At 37.2% G+C, this 6,000-nt stretch overlaps 1 protein-coding gene across 3 annotated transcripts in view; it reads right to left on the reverse strand.

The window, feature by feature from the left end:
- IL33 (interleukin 33) overlaps positions 1-5,169 on the reverse strand; it is a 46,036-nt gene extending 40,867 nt beyond the window's left edge. For all 3 annotated transcript variants that reach the window (XM_029203493.1, XM_029203494.1, XM_029203491.1), the window contains exon 1: positions 5,137-5,169. The gene's annotated coding sequence lies outside the window, so the exon portion shown is untranslated. The remainder of the gene's footprint in view (positions 1-5,136) is intronic.
- Between the last annotated feature and the right edge of the window lie 831 nt (positions 5,170-6,000).

Consider the following 6,000-nt stretch of genomic DNA (forward strand, 5'->3'; position numbering starts at 1 on the left):
TCCTGGTGGCGCAGTGGTTGAGAGTCCGCCTGCCGATGCAGGGGACACGGGTTCATGCCCCGGTCTGGGAAGATCCCACATGCCGCGGAGCGGCTGGGTCCGTGAGCCATGGCCACTGAGCCTGCGTGTCTGGAGCCTGTGCTCCGCGACGGGAGAGGCCACAACAGTGAGAGGCCTGCGTACCGCAAAACTTAAGCTATTCCACAGCTCCTTCACTACCACATTATCCCAAATTAGTTGATAGAGGCCAAAGCCACAATGAGAGTCCCTTCCAAAGTTGGTATTCAGCTGGTATGCTCCACGTGGCTAGTTCCTTTCTCACTTATCTCTGCCATGCCATGCCAGCTGTTAAATGTTTTGAACGTCATCCCTGGACAGACCATGAGATTTTCTTTCACAACCAAATGGCCACCCAGTGATATACTGCATTGTGTATTAGATATTAAATTTGATTGTTAGAAGACATTTAAAATTCAAGAGTATAGAAGCTTTCTACTCACAGATGTGGGAGTTCCTGGACATTGACCTGAATAAGCTAAGACACAATCCATACCCTGGATATTTAATTCCCATAAAAGTTTCAACAGAGCTATCTTGTGCAATGATCAGAAATACAACTCAGAGGTCTGGAAACTTGTCCACCATGGCGTGACAAGCCTTTGTCTCCCACCCTGCCTACTTCATGGGCTGTAGCAGTTTCCCAGATTGCTGACTTCATCATCCTTACATGGGAATCCAAGTAAGCTCAGTCTTGGTTACCTGGTAGCTGGGTTTAAAGTGAAAACTACTGAAATGAAGACTATGCTAGACACTTCTCTTCTCCAAGATAAGACCTAATTATTTTCCTCCCCTGGACAGATATGACCTCTTTCTATGCCTAATGATGCAGAGCAAAAGAATATAACTGGTGTCCCTTTCTTTGCCAAGAAGAGCTGTTTCATGTAATAAGTACAGAAGTTATCTGGACCTAGCAGTGAACTACAACCCTCGAGGTTACTAGTCCCTGCATGATTCTATCTAGATAGTAGGGAGAGCCAATAAGTCTAAAGCCAGATGCTCTTTTAGGAGCATTTCCCACAAATAACCAGAAAAAAAAATTGGACGCTGCTATAAACTGGACTTCTATCTAATTTTTTATACTTTTATGAATTAAAAAAATACAAAGATTTATAAACAACATTTTTTTCCAACTGGCACATCACAGTGCGAATGACTTTAATGCTTCTAAATGCTGTGTCTAATCTCATGGACCTCACAGTACTGAGGAGAAATCCTTCCACTTGACATAATGAATGGTAATAATAATTGGACAGCCACATGTAAGCATTATATGTCACATCCTAGGCATGGGACCCTCCAAACTTTTTTAGTAAAACAGCTTATACTCCTTTGAGTCAATAACATCCGATTTATTCTAATAAATGTAATTGGCACCACATAGTGACAATTATGATTATGATTTCACAAACCATATGGCATGTGAGAAAGTCAGTGAAGAAAAAAATATGCATGCTCTTTGATAAAGTAATGCTACATATACATTGAGGTAATATGGATCTTATACAAGTCATAATGAAGAAAAAAAAGGAAGCTAAAGATAGCCACAGAATTACACTAGAGTGAATGTTGGCACCTAGGTCTGTGGCTCAAACTCTTAAAAATGACTAGAAAATAAGAAATATTTACTCAAGGAAACAATTTACTACTATTGATTTACCTGCATGAAGCAATCATGCTGACTACTGATAAAGTATTGTTTAAACAGGATTGCTAAAGAGTGTGGACAATTAATATATATAATATATGTATAAAAGATAATTGAAAAATAAAACCTTAGGAAGGAAAAATTTTGGAACTAATAAATTCAGGTTAGAGGAAAGTTCATGTTTGGGTTTAACAAGCCCCCAAATGAAAGAACATGGGGAAAAGTCATATCATTTTCTCTTTTTAAAGAAAATATAAACTACTTAAATAGCATTTCTTAAACAACTGCAACTGATAGAGCCAGCAGGCTAAGAAGTTAGGGCTAAGAAGTTAGAGTGGTTGAGATTTGAACACAGCAGACATGCAAAACTATGAAGTTCTGTCCAACTCTTTAAGAAAATATCTAATCTTTGCTAGGAAATCCAAGAGAAGTAATGAGCAAAACATTCTTACAATTGCAAAAGGTCTCAGATTCATTAACACTGCTGGGGAAAATTGTGATGATCATCCAATTTATGAGCTGTTCAAAGTGAAGGGGAACTAGATGTAGACTGGTATGCTGGTTAAAAGTAAAGCCAAGTTTATGGACGGATACTGTTTGTTCTGGCATTACCAGTGGGAATGACAAAAGAAAGTCACATAAGAGAACAGTGGCTGACAAGAACCCTTTCCCTCAGATGGTAATGAATGTAGCCCTAAAGAAAACAGGTGAAAGGTTTTAATGTTATCTCACTAAAATTTTTATTTGGAAATGATGGAAAATTTGAATAGAAAATGGCTTCACAAAGAGGATTAGAGACACTAAATTAAGTCATTTGGAATCCATTTTCCCTGTTGGTCTTTCTCATTCATGGAACTTAACTCTGGGTTTTAATTGCTGGTCTGAAATTTGCTAGTTGTGTCATGTTGGGTTAGTGCGATCTTTCTAAATCTCACCTGCTTAATTTTATAAATGGAGAAGATAATATTTATTTCACAGAGGTACTGTGAAGATTAAATGGGAGAATGTGGAATGAATGTCTCACATTTAGTAAAATTTCAGTGATCATTAACAGTTACCTTTCATGACTGCTTCTGACTTGCTTTACCTTCATAAGCATCTCATCACCTCTCTAGGGTAGAGTGTTTTATTATTGTTTTGATTTTGTTTTACATTTTACACAAGAGAAAAAAAATTCAGGCTCAGGAAAGTTAAGATCCAAAATCATACAGCTAATCAATGACAGATAATGGAGTTGAGGCCTATCTTACTCTAAAAATCTGTGTTTTTTACTATTATGCTATACTGCACTCTTCACTTAAAGCAAAAATCAAAACAAAACAAAAAAATCAAAAACCTTCACAGATATAGCATGATTTACCAACAATAACAAGGACAGCATGTGAACGTGTGCCAGGAGTCTGCTACAGGGAAGAAGTGCCCCAAACTCTTTATTCCCCCCTTTAACACCTCCAAAAATGAACTTTGCCTGTCCTCTAAGGCTGTGTACCCTTAAAGGTTCCTTTTGCGTACAGATATAGCACCAGAGAAACCACAGGGAAATTGAAAAGAGATTAGAGGTTCTACCAGGATTTCCTAAAGTCCTTGAACCAAGCATCATTTTTTTTTAATGGAATTAAGATCTCTTTCTGCTGTTCAAGGAGATTATTTTTGGTCTTAATGTTTCTAAATGTTCCTGCTGCAAGTTGAGATATAAGAGAATTCTACCACTTCATTCCCACCATGTTTCGCAAAATTTCAACTTGTTGAATGAAAGATACATTGATTTTGGCGCAGTTACACTCACATCTCCAAAAAAGATCTCATGCTATCAGATTTACTGGCATAAATATTCCCTGATGTATATATTTTTCTTCCCCCAGTGCTGCCCCCTCTGCAGTACTTCCATGTAATGATTTAACTTTGCACTCATATCTCCAAAACAGACATGCTGTCAGATTTACTCGCATAAACAATTCTTGGTGTTTATTTTTTTCTTCCCTCAATGCTGCACCCCAACCCCCCTCCTCACCTCCCACAGTATTTCCCTGTAATGATTTAATTCCTCCATGGAGCAGAACTTTTTACAGCTGAAACTCAGATACATTCCCTGAAGTTGGTTGAAAGCTGTTTCTTTAATCCTCTACAGACTTTGGCCAGAAGAGGCAGCTCCCATTTCTCAATCGCTTCCCTTACTTTTTAGACCTATTTCAACCCCTAAGTGAAAGTTCCCCTCAGGATTCTTCTCTCTCCATAAATGGGAAAGGAAAAGAGGTACATTCTTGCTTTAGACATTGTAAGTTAAACAGTGGTGGGAAAGTGAAAAACATCTAAGTCAACACATTGCTGAGAAAATGAATTATGCAGCCACCAGTCAAATATTTGTAGGAAATCCAGGATCCTTTCAGAGAAGCATGGAGAAGAAAATATGAAATTTGAGTTGCAGACAGTGATGCCCGTGAGAATTCTTTACAATTTAAGGACACTACCCAGCTGTGTGATTCACCTCAAGCACCCACCCTAAACTTTAAGAAACAGAGGATTCTGAAGTTTTCTGAACACAGAGCTGTGCCTTTTCAGGGTCGAAATTAGAAGAAGTGCACTAAGTATTCAAAAGACAAATGTGAGAAGCAGTAGGTAGGGATGTAGGGAACAGCATAGGATGACATACAGGGATGCATACAGTGACATAAAGGGATGATTCAAGCTGAGGAAGCACAATGCTGAGGAGTGAGTGAGCATCAAGAATATCCAGCCACACCTAGTCCTAGATACTCCACTCTCAAGTCTCCGAAGACCTTCTAGAATCAACTCTTGTGCAGCCACAATACTTAGGACCTTGTGTCATTTTTTAAATTAAAATAGTCTGGAGGCAAGTATTCATGCAGGGAAAGATAAGGCAAAGGAAAGTGCAAGACAGCAAGAATTAAAGAGAACAAAAACTATTTTCACTCTAAATGAAGAATAGTAACAACACTAATGAGCTTTTAAATTTACTTATTTAGAATGTTAATTCCTTATTTTTTCACAAATTATTTTTGAGCAGATTTTTTTGAGGGAATGGCACTTTTCAGTTCTTATATTTGTCCTTCTTTCTTGAAAACCGCTTGTAAACAATTGTGAGTATGTTTGTCTTGGATAAGCATTTCAGGAGTAGGAAATAGAATTATCAACTTTCTTTACGAAGTTTTGTGGTGAGGAAGGGGAACAGTACTATAAAAACAATTTATTTTAGCAATCTATTAATAATTTTATAAATCACTCAAAGGAAAGCAAAATGGAATTCGAAGTTAGTAGCAACTATTATCATCAACTTTTACTTCTATTGGCAATAATAATAAATCGACCTAATCCTTTATTTTATAGAAATAAAACCATTTCTCCATGGTTCTCAAGGTCTCACTTTGCAAGACGTGACTAAAAATCTACCAGAATATTGATTTCATTCTTACCTTGTGATCTTGTTTTGACTTCTTCCCTGAAAGGCTGCAGTTCTCTGTTCAGAGAGCTTGCAGGCTCTATTTATTACCAAAAGTTTGGCAGAGAACCAAATTGCTGTAGAAGGGAGAGCTGAATGGATGAGATTTTAGCAGGTTTTAATAGCATGTAAAAAGCCAATAGTTACAATCCTGTCAACTAAGATTCACTGCTTTCTGTCTTCTCCCCATTTCCATCTTAAATTAATCCAGCAATTATGGATTTTATGTTCTGTTTTTATACTTCCAATTCACATGAGAGTCATGTCACATGCAACACTTTCATTATCCCTAAGCCTGAGCAATTATCTGTTACAAGCTAAGTGTTGTGTTTGTGAGGAATGAAAGAAGAGGGCTGTATCTCCTCTTGAAATAAAGCAGTGAAGGAAGAAGGCAAGTAGGCAAGAAGCTAGACGATCCGTGCTGATTTGGAGTTGAGCTGTGTGCAGTAAATGGGAGGGAGAGATGACAGGTAACAACCAAGGGACCTGTCATTATGCTCTACCCTGGTAATTCTTGCAAATACTAAGATTACAAAGTATAAACAGTGTGACTTTATGATGTACTCTGAACTCTGTTTTATTATAAAATGTTCCTCTTTATTTAAGAAGTATCTCTTATAAGCAGTATGTAGTTGGTTTTTGTTTTTAACCAGTTTGACTATCATTTGTCTTTGTACTGGACTATTTAGTCTACTTACATTTACTGTATTTACTGATATATTTGCATTTATGTCTACAATTTTGCTTTATTTTTCTATATTTTGTCCTCCTGGTTTATGCCACATTTTCTTTCTTTCTTTGCTTCTTTTGGATTAATCAAATTTTTAAATTATGAAAA

Source organism: Monodon monoceros, unplaced genomic scaffold (assembly GCF_005190385.1).
Source record: "Monodon monoceros isolate NGI ecotype Baffin Bay Population unplaced genomic scaffold, NGI_Narwhal_1 Super_Scaffold_5, whole genome shotgun sequence".
Lineage (NCBI taxonomy): Eukaryota > Metazoa > Chordata > Mammalia > Artiodactyla > Monodontidae > Monodon > Monodon monoceros.